This window comes from Triturus cristatus, chromosome 9 (assembly GCF_964204655.1).
Source record: "Triturus cristatus chromosome 9, aTriCri1.1, whole genome shotgun sequence".
NCBI classification, from domain to species: Eukaryota; Metazoa; Chordata; class Amphibia; order Caudata; family Salamandridae; genus Triturus; species Triturus cristatus.
The window spans coordinates 753,342,259-753,359,604 of NC_140592.1; the positions used below are offsets into that span (position 1 = coordinate 753,342,259).

Below are 17,346 nucleotides of genomic sequence, written 5' to 3' on the forward strand. Positions count from 1 at the left end.
GGATCACCATAACCTGAAAGTAAGATGTTGTGGCCATGCCTATGTTGGGATTTTTGCTGCAAAGAAGATAACTGTTTAAAAGCGTTGTGTTTTTTATGTTAATATGTGTCTGTAATTTGAGCTTCAACGTTAGCAATGGGGGCATGATAGTCTCAGAAGTGTTTTTAGGTCTCGACCTTGCTATCGCGTAAGCGATCGCAAAGCGAGACTATTGTAAGGGGGTTTGAAAAGTGCTCCCAAAAAGTGGATTGCATGGCTAGCACGCGCACAATCACGCGCATCGTGCCGCCATGCAATCCGCCTTTTGGGAGCACTTCAAAGGGTCACTCCCCCGCCCCCAAGCGCGCGCGCGCGCCACGCTCCACCGGGCTTGTTTATTTAACATCCATTTTGAGTAACGCTGGTGCGTGCAGCACGGATCAAAGACTTTCCACCGTTGTTTGTCCGACGAAAGATAGCACTGCGTTGTTCCAGTAGCTTGTTTCGTTTTCCTGCCACGGTGGGTCATTGTGAAACTCACCAGCTCAGCTCTCTTTCCGTGGGCCGAACTGAAGAAACTCATCGGCAGTATCGGATGCAGATGTTCCGTCAAGGACACGTTTGCCCGGGTTGGCTCTGAAGGGGATTCGCTCCAAACCTGGACGGCTGCGTTGCCATTTAATAAAAGGTATTATCAGAACCTGCTTCAGATCACGAAAGCTGGGTCACAGCCACGAGCTTGCACCAGAACACGTGTGAACCTTATAAACACGAATTTTAACTTTGTGTGTGACTGTCTGTGATTATTGCGCTGCAAAGGAGACCTTTCGAGTTCCACTCTCACAACTTTACACAAGTCGCCCATTTATTAGTGCCAGAGAAATATCACCTTCCATTTCTCCCCTCTCCCCATGACCCTCTTCTTTTCGTAAATTCACCCAAGGATTACTTACTGCATTTTTCGTAATTAGGTTTGGGTTGAGGAGGACTTGATGTCGTCATCGGAGAGCAGCGCGCGCATCACTTGGAGCAGAGGGCCGGCTCTCCGGACTGTGCATTCAGTTCCCTATGATGCATATGTGCAACGCTGAGATCAAGAGCCGCCGAGTCCGCTGCTTATTGGACCTGTCGTGGGCTCCCATCCTCCGGATGAACTAGTTATTTCTAACCGCTGTAAAGAAGAGGAGTTATTATTACCCAACGTGACAGTACTCACTCTGTCCGCCTTAGAAGGATGAACGTCTGAGCTGACCTGTCGGTATTCAAAATCATGGTATAGACTGCACCAGAAGTCAGCAGCAAGTACTGAACCTCCTGCGCTATCTTGCTATGCCAGGAGTACACCCATGAGACCGGTGGTGAGGCCAGTAAATGGAACAAAAAGCTACAAGCCACCCTACAGCCCACCGCAAACACATTTCACTCTCTTTGTACAGGAAAAATACACAGGACCCAGTAATACAATGTGTGTATACACTTACATTTGGGTTTAAGATTTATTGCATATTATACATGCCAATAGAGTAAGATTCTGTAATGGGAATGTTAGGGTATGAGCAGATCATGGCAAAATGTAAAAAGAAGCAAAAATATGAAAAATCACAGAAAATATTTAGTGTCACTTTGGCGTAGGTATTATGCACAAAATCAGACAGCTACATGTGTATAAATGACTTAATCCTTAAAGTTGAATGTGGGAAGGAGCTTGGATGCACACCAGTCTGCTTACAACATTAAAAGAAACTCCCGGTTTTTGCACAGCTCATGCAGTTGATGGGGGAGGGGTGGTGGGGTCCCAAGCCTGGGTTAGTGGGCTGCCTTCTCATCAGAGCCAACATTACGTTTTCAGGTTATCCGCTGTCCCGAGCCCCGAAGGAGGAATCAGGGCAGTGGTGTCAAATTTATTTCACCCGTGTGCTTGCCTAAGACCTTAGCGAGAACCACTTAGAAGTGTTCGTAAATCTCAGTTACAGACAGGCGCGCAACACCCATTGGACTCAAAGGGCTTCAGCCCCCCCCCTCCCCCCCCCCCCTCCGTCGTGTGTGGCAACCCGGGATGAGACAGCTTCCCGGCGCACACAAAGCCGCACCCGAGCACTTCACAGGTCTTGTTATGTTAATGAGACCTTGCCGTTGTTTCACCCCTTCTAAGAGCCCCTGCAGTTCCACTTTGCCTATGGCTTAAAAGATTCAGCCCCCCCCCCCCCGAAATGTTTTCTTACGCCCCCCCCCCGAAATTTGGCTCTCGTTGCGCCTCTGGTTACAGATAATGGGCTCTGCATGCTTTGATCTGCCCCACTCCACATGAGTTATCCACTATGTGACAGCAAGCGGTTTTACCCCACGCTTCACCACTGTGAAAAAAAATCATCAGCCGCCACTGCCTGTGGGATGATAGCATCCTATTGGGGGATATCTATTCCACTTTGTCTCTCATGCTTGAACAACCTCTTCTACCCGACCCCCTGATTGCTTTGCTAGGGTACGTTAGGCCATTACCATTAGGATTACATTTTTTTACATCTATTGCCTTACTCCTAGTGAAACAGCAGATCGCGCTTCACAGGGTTGCTTACATTCTCCGAGCTGTGTGTCAGCCTAGCTGAAAGATCTGTCCTATTGTGATACTATCTCTGAATTGTACGCTTCCCTGCATCTAGTTACTTCCAGGCCCAAAGATATCTGGCAACCCCTGTAGGACGACTTGTTGTCCATTGATAATTCGGCAGATGATAAAATGGCAAGTTAAACACTGGTTATCTGTCAACTGCTGTATAAGGCACTCTCCTGTTGTGCTCTGAAGTGCCCCGATGCGCTATGTCTGCTTTTGAAGTGTAACCTGTGTATAATTTGTTCTCCTTGCCCTTGTATTTACGTGCATCATTTTCTTTCCTAGTAAATTTTTAGTCCCACACATGCATTATTGTTTTATATTTTAGTTCTGGCTTCATTGAATGTATTTGTTGTATAAAACGATACATAAAGTTTAAAAAGAAAACAATAAAAGTATTAGAAAAGGGATGAAAGCTCATGTCAGCTATTTCATTATTAGCAGCTAAGCAGATGTATTTTTTATTCAAACATATTACTCTCTGCAGTCTATCATTAAGAAGTAGAAGTTACATAATCGAAAGTATCTATTTATGAAGTGAACTTTATTTTTTTAGTCTATTAATATTCATGGAAATATGCAAAGCAACTAGATTGTAAATCAGTTTTTAATTAATTCACAAATCGGGCTCTATTTGGCACTGGCAATTTCAAGCAAACCCTAAAGTAACATACTAACGTCTACAGTTCCTAGTGCTCCTATCCAACGTTCCATAAAGCGATGTATAAGCCTGCTTTGCCAGGCACAGACATACATTTCCACATTGGAATGTTGGGTGCCGCACTGAAGGTACAGCGGTAGAGGGTCAATAATGACTGGTATTGGCCTCCTTCATCATTTCAATATTTGCCTTCCTGTTACATTGCCGCATTCTACCCCATTGCCTGTAATATTATCCTTTGTCTCGGGCTATGCCAGACTTAAAAGTGCCCTAGATGAAGGCGCTTGCCTGCAGCTCAAGTCAGTAACTCTGGGCCTTTAAGGGCCTTAGAGCCCTCGGCAGCAAACTATAATGCTACCGAAGAGCCCAGTTATCCCACCTCCAGACAGAACACAAAACACCAAGCATCTCTCAGCTGGGGTAGTAATGTTCCTGCCTTTACATATAAATCCACTGTGCCCCTATGTGCGCAGACTATTTCGCTACTCCCATACTGATGGGCAATGAACTTTCCAGTGCCAACGATTCAAGGGTCGGCAATGTGCTTGGCAAGGATAGCAGCAAGCCGTGTCAAGGTCTCGTCATAGCCTGCGTAGAGAAACCATACAGGACATTTTACAAGACTTTTTAAAAAGGGAGATCGCACAATGCAGCTGCAATGTAGGCATAAAATTAAGACTCTGAAAGAAAGAAGGGCAACTACATTAGGCACAGACTATAAACCTTCTGGCTCCTCTTAGTAATGTTAAAGATCACTATAAACTTCCGTATCACATAGCTCTTATGCCCATGTATCTTCTTACCCATTTCTTAATCATAACATATAACTTGAACTCCATACCTTTTCTTGACTTTCCTTCACAACATTTTTTTTTGTAATCCAGGCCTTCCATATGCATCTTTACACCTGGGTGCTAGGAATGCTAGCCCCACTCTTACCTGTGGGGTACAGGATGTGGCTTAACGGCCAGAGTTGCCGGATTTGGAGCTGTGGAACCATGCTCGAGTCTGGGTATGGGCTCAAAATCCAGTGAGTCTGGGCAAATCCCTTAATCTCACCATGCCTACCAAAAAACAAGCATTTGCAATGCAACAGGTCTAGCATTTACACAAGTTTGAGCTATTGGCATTGTAAATGACAATGCCTTTTATTTATGTTTTTGTTTTTGAAACATAAATAAAAAGCATTGTCATTTACAATGCCAATAGCTTAAACTCGCGTAAATGCGAGACCTATTGCATTGCAAATGCTTGTTCTGAAATCCTTTCAAGGTAGAGCCCTTCAGAAGTATGACCACCTGTGTCCTTAATGTGCTGTATACCTGAGCCCACTTCCATCCTCAAACATCTCTCCTAATCTTGCAATATCTCTACCAAGCTCTCTGTTGTGCACACAGACCTCCCTCTGAATTTATATTCAAAGCAGCCAGCCCAATCTGCATCATTTGGATGCCTTAAGTACCCAAACCATCAAGCTTCTGGATCTCTCACCTGGTGTCTTATTAGCTTAATATCTAGTTTTATTCGGCCCCTCCCATAACACAGCACATGCAATAGTCATGCCACTTCTGAAAATAACCCCTGCTCTCCCCCGTCCACGGCTTGTTGCTGTCCTCTCACCTACTCCTTTTTTTTTCTCTGCAATTCTATGGCCTCTATATTAGATCCTGCTAATGTAGCACCTCGCCCACCCTTTCTCAAAATAACTAACGAATTGACAGAGTTCTTTTGCAATAAAGTTGATACCATCTATCACACTTTTGATAATCCAGCCATCCTTACGAATATAATTATTGGAACTATTGACTGTCAAAATAGTTTGAGTGGTTTTCAGCCTCTGGAGACCACCACGTTTTTAGCCTTATTAAGAGTTATTAAGTCGGAGTCTCCCTCAGATCTCTTGACCCTGGAAAAGTTAAACTTAATGAGTGATATTCTCTCTCCAATCCTTATTGATCTATTGACCACGTCTTTATCCTATGGCACGGTCCCAAGGGCAAGGAAACGTGCCTTAAAATGATAGATACTTAAAAACAAACAATCATTTAGAGGCATAACATTGTGCCAACTATCGCCCCATCTCTTTGCTTCCTCTTTATGCCAAGATTCTTTAAAAGCACATCAGTGTACAGCTGTCTGCATATTGGGAATCTCATGATGTGTTGCACTCTTCCCAATTTGGATATCGTCCGGAACGCAGCACTGATTCCACATTGCTAGGACTTACTGGACATCTTAGACAGGAGCTGGATAGAGGAGAAACTGCTGCCTTCGTTCTTTTGGATTTAATTTCCGCATTTGACACCGGGTACTTTTCAAGCGACCAGTAGATTCTGGCATCCAAGGCACTGCTCTCTCTTGGCTTCAATAGTTCTTGAAAGACCATTAATTTCCGGTTATTTGTAAACCCTTTTGTGCACAGGTTCCCTCACTGACTCCCTGAAGGCTCATTGAGTCTGTCATTGATAGATATATATTATCTATCCATCCGCCCCCTGGCAGAAAAAGTGAAAAATCACGGCCTGTCTCTTTACTGCTATGCAAATGACACTCAAATCGTCATATCCTTCTACTTGCCAGACAACAGTACTCCATCCAGCATGGTCCACTGTCTCAAGAATATGGCGAATTGGATGTGGCTTAACTGTGAAACATAAACTGAAGGGCGGTCTTTGGATAACAGGCCCTAGTTGTGAGGCCCTCATTGTTGGCCAGAGAATAGTACTTGGTTGACCCCTAGGGAGATAATTAAGATCTGGGTTACTGGTTGAACAATAAACTGACTATGGATTAGTAAATCACCAAGGGTGCTGCCTGCTGTTTTGGTCTGCTCAGATGCCTAAGAAAGATACTTAGGCTTTTACCCTTTGAGACCCAAAAAACAATTGTTCAGGGTCTTATAATTTCTAGATTGGACTACCGCAATATGCTATATCTGTGTGTTACTAACTCTCAGATAAAGCAGTTGCAAATTGTTTAGAATGCTCCTGCTCGCTTACTCTGCCATATTCCTCGCAGCGCCCAGTCTCAACCTCTCTGCCATATGTATAGGCTTCCTGTAGCAAAACATGTAAGGTATAACTTATTATGTTATTTCTTTAAAGCTATGCACCAGGCTGGGCCTGCATGCGTTTAGTTTCCTTTATAAATCTTTACATCCTCAAAGTGGGAGCTTCGGTCAAGCGACTCCAATCTCGCCAAAATTCCGAAAGTTAAGAGACTGGCAACCAGTGCTTGATTTGAGCCGGTGTTTTCCTGTGCTCTGCATCGTCCCTTCCTTGTCAACATTGACCCTTATGATAGGCTGCCCCATGGTGGCGCTGTTTGTCTGATTTAGAGATCAGCACACTAACAGTTGTTACGGGCTGTCAACATTCCCAACCAGCTGCCAAGACTAAGATCGCAGCTTCCTTGTTGCTGAAGCTGTGCTGGAATCTAACGTGAGCAGACCCTATGACACTGCTGGGGCTGAATGTCCTCTCGTAGACACTACCCCTTTTGGCGCTTAAACACCGGGAGCCAAGACTTACCTCGTGCAGAGACTGCTGACATTAAAGGTGTCGCTTTTGAGGGCTAACCTATTGACTTTGAGGACCACCAGTTCCAAAAACCCTGATGGTTCAGAGCATCCAATCCTCGAGCAGCTCCAAGTGGTGCTCAGTGCCCAGAAGAAAAGACTGTACATAAATTCTCAGATGGGAAAGATCGGCCCCAGAGCTTCCACCCAAGGTGTTGACACCCTACCACACAAAAGGAAGTCGACCGTTGAAGAGAATTTAGCTTCAAACCAGCTCCCGAGCATAAAAAGAGGCACACGGACAAGGGCACTAACCCCATCCACTTCACCATCTCCTCTGCCTTTCCTTCCTCCTTCACTGCCTCCCTTCCCTCCCCTGGCACCTCCAGACACTACCAAAGGCACACTCAGCCCTGGGTTCACCACAATCCTTGGCAGGATCACATAGTCCCCTACCAGGATAATGAGCCATTTGACATAACTGTCGAGCCAGGATATGGGGGAGACCCCTGGGATGATTATTCTGTAGATACTCTTGGGTACCTTGATCCAGCTATGTATCCCTCCCCCACAGATGATACAACCAAATACTACAAGATAATACAAGCGCCTCACGGGGATCAGCCAACACGGGTCCACAATGGGCCGAAAGAGTGCAGACTATGTGGCAGCAGCAAAGATAACTTCATTCACTCAGTCTGTATATGTCCCAAACTTTCAAACGCACCTGTCACTTTATTAGAAAAATGCAATGAACACCAGAAGAATAAGGACGTGCAGATCAGCCGTCATAGCTGCGTTGGATCCAACTGACACCTTAATGAACTGTCAACTGATAAAGTTCCTCAACTTACATGACCAAGTATTAACAAGCATTTGCAATGCAATAGGTCTCGCATTTACGCGAGTTTAAGCTATTGCCATTGTAAATGACAATGTCTTTTATTTATGTTTTAAAAACCAATACCAAAATAAAAGGTATAGCCATTTACAATGCCAATAGCTCAAACTTGCGTAACTGCAAGACCTATTGCATTGCATTGCATTGAACTGTTTGGAGAAGCGAGACACATAAAGAGCAGTGGGCGAGGAGTGCAGATTGGGACAGTGCGGAGGTAGAGGTGGATGGGGTGAGAAAAAACGAGCGGGTGGAGAAGAGATGGTTGGGGTAGTAATAGGCACCGTAAGGGTAGATGGGTGAGGGATCAGTGGATAGGTGAGGGACTGACGGATAGACCGATAAGAGTCCCGGTCGGGGTGACTGACGGGTAGAATGGAGAGAGAGGAGGCGAGCGGATTGGGAGAAGCAGTTAAGAATAGTGAGAGGCGGGTGAAGAGGTGAGAGCGAAAGGTGGATACCGTGGAAGGGAGCGGAGGGCCGATGGGTGAGTACATGTATTGAGGGAAGAAAAGCGGACGAGTGACTACTTGGGGAGGAATGAGCGGTTGGAAAGTGTTAAGGGGTGGGGGAAAGAGTGGAACGATCCAATGGTCGAAGGATGTGTGGGTGAGTAGACGGAGTCAAGGTGGAGCGGTAGGGCATGGCTGACAGAGGTGAAAGGGGGAGACGTCTAAGAATGTTGTGATGGGTGGAGGGGGAGGCAGGGTAAAAGTGTGAGCGGCAAAGGGCTGAAGTGTGTGGGAAGGAGTTAAAAGAAACTAGTAAGGGCTATAAGCCTCCAATGTTTGGCATTCTATAGCCCCCGGGACAGAAATACGCAGGGAAGGACACTCTTGTGAAAGAACATGCAGACCAGTTAGAATAGATACAAGCATTGGCATAGCCAATAGGTCTCGCCTTTGGGACCTTATAAGTGTTTAGTTATCTGGCACAATATCCTTGGTGCAACAACATCAAGTGTTGCATGGCTAAACACTTATAAGGTCCCAAAGGCGAGACCTATTGGCTATGCCAATGCTTGTTGGTTTTGCAGGGAGATTATGTGATTTGCCTAGAATCACAGGTTGTTGAGCCGACGCCGAGACTTGAACCTGTTACTGGCATATCTAACATAAAGCTACAAACAACATAACTTCCACTGTAGCAAAGCTCCAGCTGTATAACACTATATAACAGCAAGTATCACATATAAATGTGACAGTCCTCAATCCAAAATCGTCTTATCTTCGTACAAGGGACGATGTGGTCTACCCCGAGTCCGAATTAAAGGGGCCCTCCGGTGAAAGATGGGTAGAAATGGGAGTTTCTTCCCAAATCGTGAGTCCAAGGCTTTCTACGGACACATTTCACCACGTAAATCGTAATTGAATATGTCAGCAGAAAACAGCGCGAAATGTGGGGTGAAAACTGCCGAAATCAGTGCAGAAACGTGGAACTGAATAGTGCGTTAATGTTTCATTCAAAGAATGCCACCTTGCTCCAGTGTCATTATTTTCTGGTGCAGAATTCCCGTAACTGAAGTCAACGAGAATCCAAACGAGTGCCTTAGGTGTGTGGCGATCTCACACTGACAGCTAAGGATTTACTCCAGGTTTCTGCTGCAGAGTAGTATGCATATAGCTGGCTGCGCTCTATAAATGAAGCTATGGCCTTCCACTGAATACCGTACCCAAGCAAAGATCTGTGCCATGGTACCCCCGCAAGACACCCAAAACTAAACAGTCCTTTGTAGAGCATTTCCATCATGAATATTTACACCTAGTTACCAGGGCAGCTTTGGCAGATCAGGTCTGTTTAGTTTCATGCAAACTTTTGGTGAAGCAGCTTACAAACTCGATTTCAAGCTTGCTTGTAAAATAGGAGAGGCCAAAACCAGGGGCCAACTCTAAACAGAACACAGAGCAATTTAGCAAAACATTTCAAAATAGCACCAAGTATAAACCTCCCTGTCAAGTGCCTTTCAGTGGGTGTGCTATGAAAGAGGGTCATAAGCTACCCAGCTGCAGACAGGCTACGTCAGAGCAGACGGACGAGCTAGAGTTCTTGTGGTATTTACAGTGTCTTCTTGAGCCCTAATGTTGTGACAGTTCACGCAGGAACGTAATTTCAAGAAGCTCCGTTTCTAAACCACTTCCAAATGCGAGAACCTCCAAAATTTAGAAAAAAAACAATTCAATAAGTGGGTGGGAACCAGTAACTTCATAAAATCTAGTATGGGCGAAGAATGAGTTCAAACAGAATATCTGAAGAGGGAGGGGGAGAAGGGAGGGGGGAGTGCGAGCAGAGGAGCACTCACAGTGATAGAAGACACAAATTAAGCTGACCAGGAGGGAGGGGGTTGTGCAAGCAGTGGAGCCTGATTACAGCAATAAAAACACAGATGGCAGCTGTGGACGTGCACATGCTCGTGAACGCAAGCTGGAGGCCAGCAAAAGCCTCTGGTGGCACTTTTAAAAGCCACTTACTAAATGTCTCGAAGAGACCACGCATGCGCTGTCTCAGACGAGACCTAAAAACTGAAGTGGAAATTGTTGCCCGGAGCCTGTCATGGAAATCTTGGATCTTTAAAAGTGATCGGGAGGGGGAGTGTCCAGGATGGTGACGGAATAGGACGCAGTGATCGGAGCTCCACCGGGTGCCTATGCAGCTTGCTCATATAACTGCAGAGGTGATTTCTGACAGCATTGACCTGCATCCACACAAGGCCTACCCCAGCATCCTAAGAGTTATGGCTTTCCAACAGCTTGTCACTCTTTTTCAGCCAAATAGTAATCTATTGGTCAGAACAGTGATGCAACTCCTCCGCATGATGGCTTGATTTATCTTCATAGTACCCTCAGGCAGTTTGCACATTTGTCTGCTTTAGCAGTGGCACAGGCCTCGCAAAATCATAAAAATGTTACTAGACCTGCAGGTCTAGTGACTTAAATAATCTACTCAACCTATTTGTGATGCTCTTGACCCATGAACTGATTTCAAATGATGTGATCATGGGCAAATATTGTAATTCATTGAGCCACCATTTTCTTCATTATCACATGAGAGCACTTTCAAATGTGTGAGTTCAGCATGTCTGCTGTACAACAAACTCTTTTGTTTGATTTAATAGACTAGACCTTTTCCCCATATATAATACAAATCTAGTCGTATATAGGATACACATGACCCTTGACTTGCCTCTTAGTTAATTTACAGCATTGTCGGGGGCAGGAATGTTTCTCAAATCATGTTTAAAAGCTATCACTTTTAATAAATAAATAACTAAAGCATTAAGTGTTAGCACACTGTCATTTGTAATCAGCAGATTATACATTGAAATGGCCACAAACTTTCCCAGTGATCTGCGACTTTACTGATAAAAGTATATAGTGTACAAACAATAATGTTTGGAAACTGAGTTTTTGCAAATATGTGCAATGTGCACAACACCAAGTAAAGTGTTCTAGTGTTTTATGCCTATATAACTCTTTGTTTGCATCACACTTCTTAATTACAAAACCATGTGCTTTTGTAATTCCTGATATATTTTGAAATATTTGTAAAACCTAATTATCCAAGTAGCAATTAGTTAAAAGACAAACTGACATTTGACCTCGTTCCTTGAACAGACAGCAAATGTGTCAAGATAAAAACATCTGTTCCTTTCCAGCCTAAGTTTACTGGCCAGATGCGACTAGTAGGTGCCTAGAATAGCTCGACCTGCTAAAACTACTCCCAACTGCGAATGGACAGGTAGATTTTTCTAGGCCTGAGTGTCTTGCACCACAGTGGCCCCAACTAAAGGGTCAGATGGTGGATTTAGTGTTGGTAAAGGCCAGTGTACGTCGCTCTTTGCAGTGGTAGGACAACAAAAAATTGTTGCAGGCCCGACTTTCAAAGGCCCTTTACAGCATGTCGCCATCATCACAGAGACATCACAAGCAGGATGGTGGGCACATCTCAATCTCTCTGCAGTACAAGGATTATAGATCCCTTAACAGTAGGAATTCCACATCAAAAATCTCGGACTCCTTTGCAATCCAACTGGTCCTCAAAGCCTTCCTTCCTTCCTCAGATGCAAGACAATACTATCCCAGGCAGGCATGACATAGATGTACTCCCTACAAAATCAAGATGGCACCCTCTCTTTTTGACTTTTCGTTCTAGCTCAGACAGTCTGGACTTGGGCCCTTACTCACCACAAAAGCTTGATAGCGAAGTACTTTCCAGGGGCGGACAACAACCTAGCAGACTTACTCTGCAGCTTGCACCAAAAATACCACGAGAGGGAACGCAATCCCCAAGTACTTAAACGCTTCTTCAAACACTGGGGCACTCTGCAGATATAACTGTTAGCCACCCCAGAGAATACAGAATGCCAAACTTCTCTTCCGGGTTCCCTCATTCACAGTCTATGGGCAATGCAGTATGGATGAACTGATCAGGGATATTTGCTTACCCTTTTCCACCTCTTGCACTCATTCCACTGGTGGTACAGAACCTGCAGCAAACTTGTCAGACACTCATCCTTGTAGCTCCTTCCTGGGCCAGCTAGTCCTGGTACTTGCTTTACTGGAAATGTCCATCAGTATCCACGAGAAGCTGCCCAATAGAGCAGACCTCATCAAAAACCACAGACTGATCAGACATCGAGACCCCAAACAGTTCAACCTAGCGATCTGGCGCTGAAGGTCCTAGAGTTTGGCTGCCTACGCCTCCAAAAGTAGTGCATGGAAGTCCTCAAGGAAGCACACAGACCAACTACTTGACTTTGCCATGCAGCAAAATGGAACATGTTGTCTGCTGCTGTATCCCAAAGTATATAGACTCGCTGAACCCTGTGATCAGGACATCATATGCTACCCCCTTCACCTACAACATTCAGTGTTAGAATACACTTCCATTAGACTTTGTTTAGCGATACCCACTTACATGCAGAACAGACAACACCCTTCGTTATTCGTTATACCAGTCATCAAGGCTTTCATGGAGGGCCTAAAAAAGCAAATCCCCCAGGAGTGGGCCAGTCCCTCAAACCCAAACAAAGTCCTCATCAGACTCAAGGGTCTCCCTTTTGAGACCATGTATTCCTTCCCCCCGCAATTCCTCTCATGGACAGTTGCATTCCTAGTGGCTATAACCTCACTTAAGCACATTACTGATCTGCAAGCACACACATTAAAGGAACCCTACATTCAGGACCGCAGAGATAGAGTAGAGTAGTATTATGGACCAATCCAAAGTTTTTTCCCAAGATGGTTTCTTCTTTTCATCTCAGCCAAACCATAGATTTCCCTGCCATCTTTCTGCAACCACAGTCTGTGGTTAAGAGAGCCCTCCACACTTTAGATGTCAAAAGAGCTCCCATGTACAACATTGATAGGACCAAGTCCATTTGTAAGTCAGACCAGCTGTTCATAGCTTTTAAAAATCCCAAAAATGGTCAGCCTATTTCAAAGGCAGGTATTACTAGATGGATAATTGGGTGTATTCAAACCTGCTACCTTAAAGCCAAGAGAGGTCTCCCTGCTCCCCTTAGGGCCGACTCCATGTCTTTCCGAAGAAATATACCATTAGCTGTTATTGTAAAGCAGTTACTCAGTCAACGCCACACACATTTATCAAACACTACTGTTTGGGTATTTGTGTTGGCCATTAGGCTCTGGTTGGCCAAACAGTCCTAAGGATGCTAATTCAAACATATGCTCCATCCATACGCCAGCCACCACTTAAATGGTGCGACTGCTTTACAGTGTATGAAAAGCATGTGTATCTACAGCAACACATGCTACAAACTGACAATTTTACTTACCCTGTAAGCATCTGTTTGTAGGGTGTGGTGCTGTAGATTCACATGCAACCACCTTCCTCCTCAGATGTGTGCGGCCGTGGCTGCAGATCCTTTTCTTTTTTCTGTTCTTTACATACTTATTTAGCAATGCACATGTACCCCTCCTTCTATCACTCCATACTACTGTCCCTCGCTGGACTAAAACAATCTAACATGGGCTTGGTGCCCATGCGCAATGCACACATAAGGAGAAGTCTCCGTATACCTTGTACCTCAAGAAAATTATTCAAAGATAAAACAGTTGTAAATGTCAGAGACCAAGACTAGATGGCAGGAGTATGCAGAGCATGTGAATCTACAGGACTCTACGCTACAAACAGGTGCTTACAGGGTACGTAACATTTTCCTTTAGCAGGAATTGTTCGCGTGAAACACCAGTGTGTTTTTTTGCTATTACAGACACTGGGAGTATGTCTGAAATTCAGTGTGTACATATTGGTTAGTGTTCGTACTAGTATTGCAGGCACAGTCCATCTTACTACAACTAATTGTGAGGGTTATGGCAAACACAAGAACTAGGGTGCTCTCTACCCTTCGGCTCTTAAGGGGAAATATTTAGAGGGGGAGACTTTGGCCCATTTGAAAACTGTGGGGACTGTTCCCATGTACGTTTGTGAACTGTCTCAAAGTATTCCACTGCCTGCTTGCGCTCACTCACTCACAAAAAGCAGGAGGGGGGTCCTCTTCAGTAAATAGTGGTATGATTTTCTTATAGTTAGTCTTTTTCTGCCCATACCACATTAGAATTTGAATATTAGATGTTCTTGGCAGATGGTACTGCATCATAGATTACTGGTGAAAAAGCGATTTTCCACATGAAATCCCCTCCTTTTGCTTTGGTGGCTGTTTAATTAAAATGACAAGATCATATTTGCTTACTCGGCAGGTGGAGGGGTATGATAATGTCACTTATTTACTCTCCCTGAACTTGGTAACTCAGAAAGTAGTTATCTTGTGGTATGCTAGCTACTGTACAAAACCTAAATTACTGTCCGTGATCGGCTGATCAACTACAACTGGGAGCGTGCTGCAAGGAAATGTGCATGAGAGCGAATTCCTCTGGCGAGGACCCTGAACAAACTAACCACTAACCGTGTTGTCTTGTGTCTAGGGTCTTGTGTCTAGGTAGGATGTCTTGTCCAGTCAGCAGAGCAAAGTCAGACACCTGTCCTAAGAGACTAACTGCACCTTCTATCTACGGCTCAAGAAACCACAGTATGTTCGCCAACTGCCTATGGCTACAAACCACAGTCCCCTTACTTTCTGGACTCCGTCGCTATTGGAGCCGCTGCCTCTCAAGCACAGCGACAGGCTGGCAGGAGCAGGGTAGGAATGGTGGCAGCAGATGCACTAGTAACTAGGTTCATCTTTGAGATTGGAAGGAAAAACTCTGAATGCTATCTTTCCTGTTTTCCATGGCTAAACATTTCAACTCGCCATCTCTCAGATTGCAGTAGACACAGTGAAGCTATTGGATCTCTCTGAAGGTTCAGGTGTGAGATGGGTTAGGACTGCATTGTTTCGACCAGCATGATGATCTCAATGTTTGCATCAGTTTCTTTTTTCCATATTTCACACTGCTGTTTCTGTTAAATCTAGATGCCTCTGTTTGGATCTTTGAGCAATTTGAAAAACGTTCATTTGGTCATTACAGATTAGAAAAGAACTACTTAAAGTAAGAAGGTTGGCATTCAGTACGCTGGAAGGACATTTATGGAATCTAAGTTAAGATATTGTCTGTTGATCACCAGCCAATGTTCTAAAGAAAAATCACGCACAGTCCTATCATATTACATTTGTATAGCCAAATTCCTAAAATCTTATAGGTAAAACTCAATGTGAATGTCAGAATATAGGTGTAATGATATTTAAATGTTTGGTAACCATCTAATAGGATATGTTCTACCTAGGCTGCCAATGAGGAAACCATCTCGAAACCTGTGTGACAGAAAACCGCATCCCAATACAAGCATTTCATCTTAAGGTACGTCCTGCTACAGCTTACTGTCTTTCAGACTTTGGGTATGGTGTACTTTTCGTCTTGTAAGGTTGCAGCTCATTGAATCACTTTATTTTTAACCTCTACAAAATGCAATACAGGGCAGTGTGAAAAGTCCCATTTACTTACATTCAGAGTGTCAAGCATATTTGGAATTATTAAAACCTTGACATTTTCAAAGATGCTGAGGAGTACAAATGAATGATTCTTTCTATAAATAATATCAATCAATCAATCAGGACATTGGTAAAGAGCACTACTCACCCGCGAGGGTCTCAAGGCGCTTGGGGGGGGTGCTGCTATTGCTCGAAAAGCCAGGTCTTGATTAGCCTCCTGAAGGTAAGTAGGTCCTGGGTCTGCCGTAGGAGGATGGGGAGGGTGTTCCAGGTCTTGGCGGCGAGGTGGGAGAATGATCTTCTGCCGGTGGTCGTTCTTCGGATGCGGGGGACGGTGGCGAGGGCAAGGTCGGCGGAGCGGAGCTGGCGGTTCGGGGTGTAGAAGGAGAGTCGTCTGTTGAGGTATGTCGGTCCGGTGTTGTGGAGTGCTTTGTGTGCATGGGTGAGGAGCTTGAAGGTGATCCTCTTGTTGACGGGGAGCCAGTGCAGGTCTCTCAGATGGAGTGTGATGTGGCTGTGGCGAGGGATGTCGAGGACAAGGCGTGCAGAGGCGTTCTGTAGGTGTTGCAGACATTTCAGGAGTTTGGCCGAGGCTCCCGCGTAGAGGGCGTTTCCGTAGTCCAGCCTGCTGCTGACGAGGGCCTGGGTGACCATTCTTCTTGTTTCGGTGGGGATCCACCTGTAGCTCTTGCGGAGCATCTGGAGGGTGTTGAAGCAGAAGGATGAGACGGCGTTGACGCAGAAGGATGAGACGGCGTTGACCTGCTTGGTCATGGAGAGTGTTGAGTCGAGGATGATTCCCAGGTTTCGTGCTTGGTCGGTGGGTGCCGGTGCTATCTTCTCTCCGCTCTTAATTGCAGCAGCTATTTGTGATCTTCGAGGCACTTGAAAGTCATACTATTTTGGTGGGGTTGCACCCTTAATCCTTCACAAATTGTACACTAGGACATCTCTAGTGGTGTGCCCCAAACCAAGTAGAAAAAAATCCTGGGAACTAGTACTTCTTAGAGTTACTGTTAAAGATCATATTTTTACTACTCTTAATAATTAGCTAAAGAACAGCATTACTATTTATTTTATGTTGCAGTGTCTGAAAAACATTGCTGTTACTGCAGTACAATTTGTGGTAAACCAAATTGCATTTTTAGGTCGAGCCTAGAGCAGCACATGCACTGCTTGCTCGACTTTAGTAAGGGGCTTTCCGCCTCTCCAATGATTGCTGCGTGCGCATCCCTCGCGTGCTTAGCACGTCATCACGATCACTTTCGTTTTCATCGCGATGACGTGCTAAGCACGCGACGGATGCGCACGCAGCAATGTCCCCTGAAAAGTAACATTTTAACAAGTGAATGTGCACTTGCCTGATAAACGTGTATCATGATCACCAGGAGAACTTCTAGATAGTGGCATCTTTTGCAGTTTTCAAGATTAAACTCTTGTGAATTCCTTGTAGTCATATATCTGGACTTAAACATGGTGATGATAGACCTGCGTTTGTACGAGTTGGTTTTTTTTCACGTGACTGTGTTTTTTAAAATTGTTTACATATTTACCATACCGATCTACATTTTTATCATACCGATCTTATGTGCGCATTTCTTAAAGAAAGGCAGGTGCATGTTAAGTGAGTCACACATTTTTACTGAATGTAATATCACTGGGTTGCACGCTCAGGTCATAACTCTGATAAATGTGCTCAAGGTTCCATTTTGGGCCAGTGGGCATCGCTTCA

The 17,346-nt window shown here is 44.7% G+C and overlaps 1 protein-coding gene across 6 annotated transcripts in view; it reads left to right on the plus strand.

The window, feature by feature from the left end:
- Positions 1-17,346, plus strand: part of ZBTB3 (zinc finger and BTB domain containing 3) — an 83,234-nt gene that overhangs the window by 11,285 nt on the left and 54,603 nt on the right. For all 6 annotated transcript variants that reach the window (XM_085626061.1, XM_085626058.1, XM_085626060.1 and 3 more), the window contains exon 3: positions 15,410-15,483. The gene's annotated coding sequence lies outside the window, so the exon portion shown is untranslated. The remainder of the gene's footprint in view (positions 1-15,409; positions 15,484-17,346) is intronic.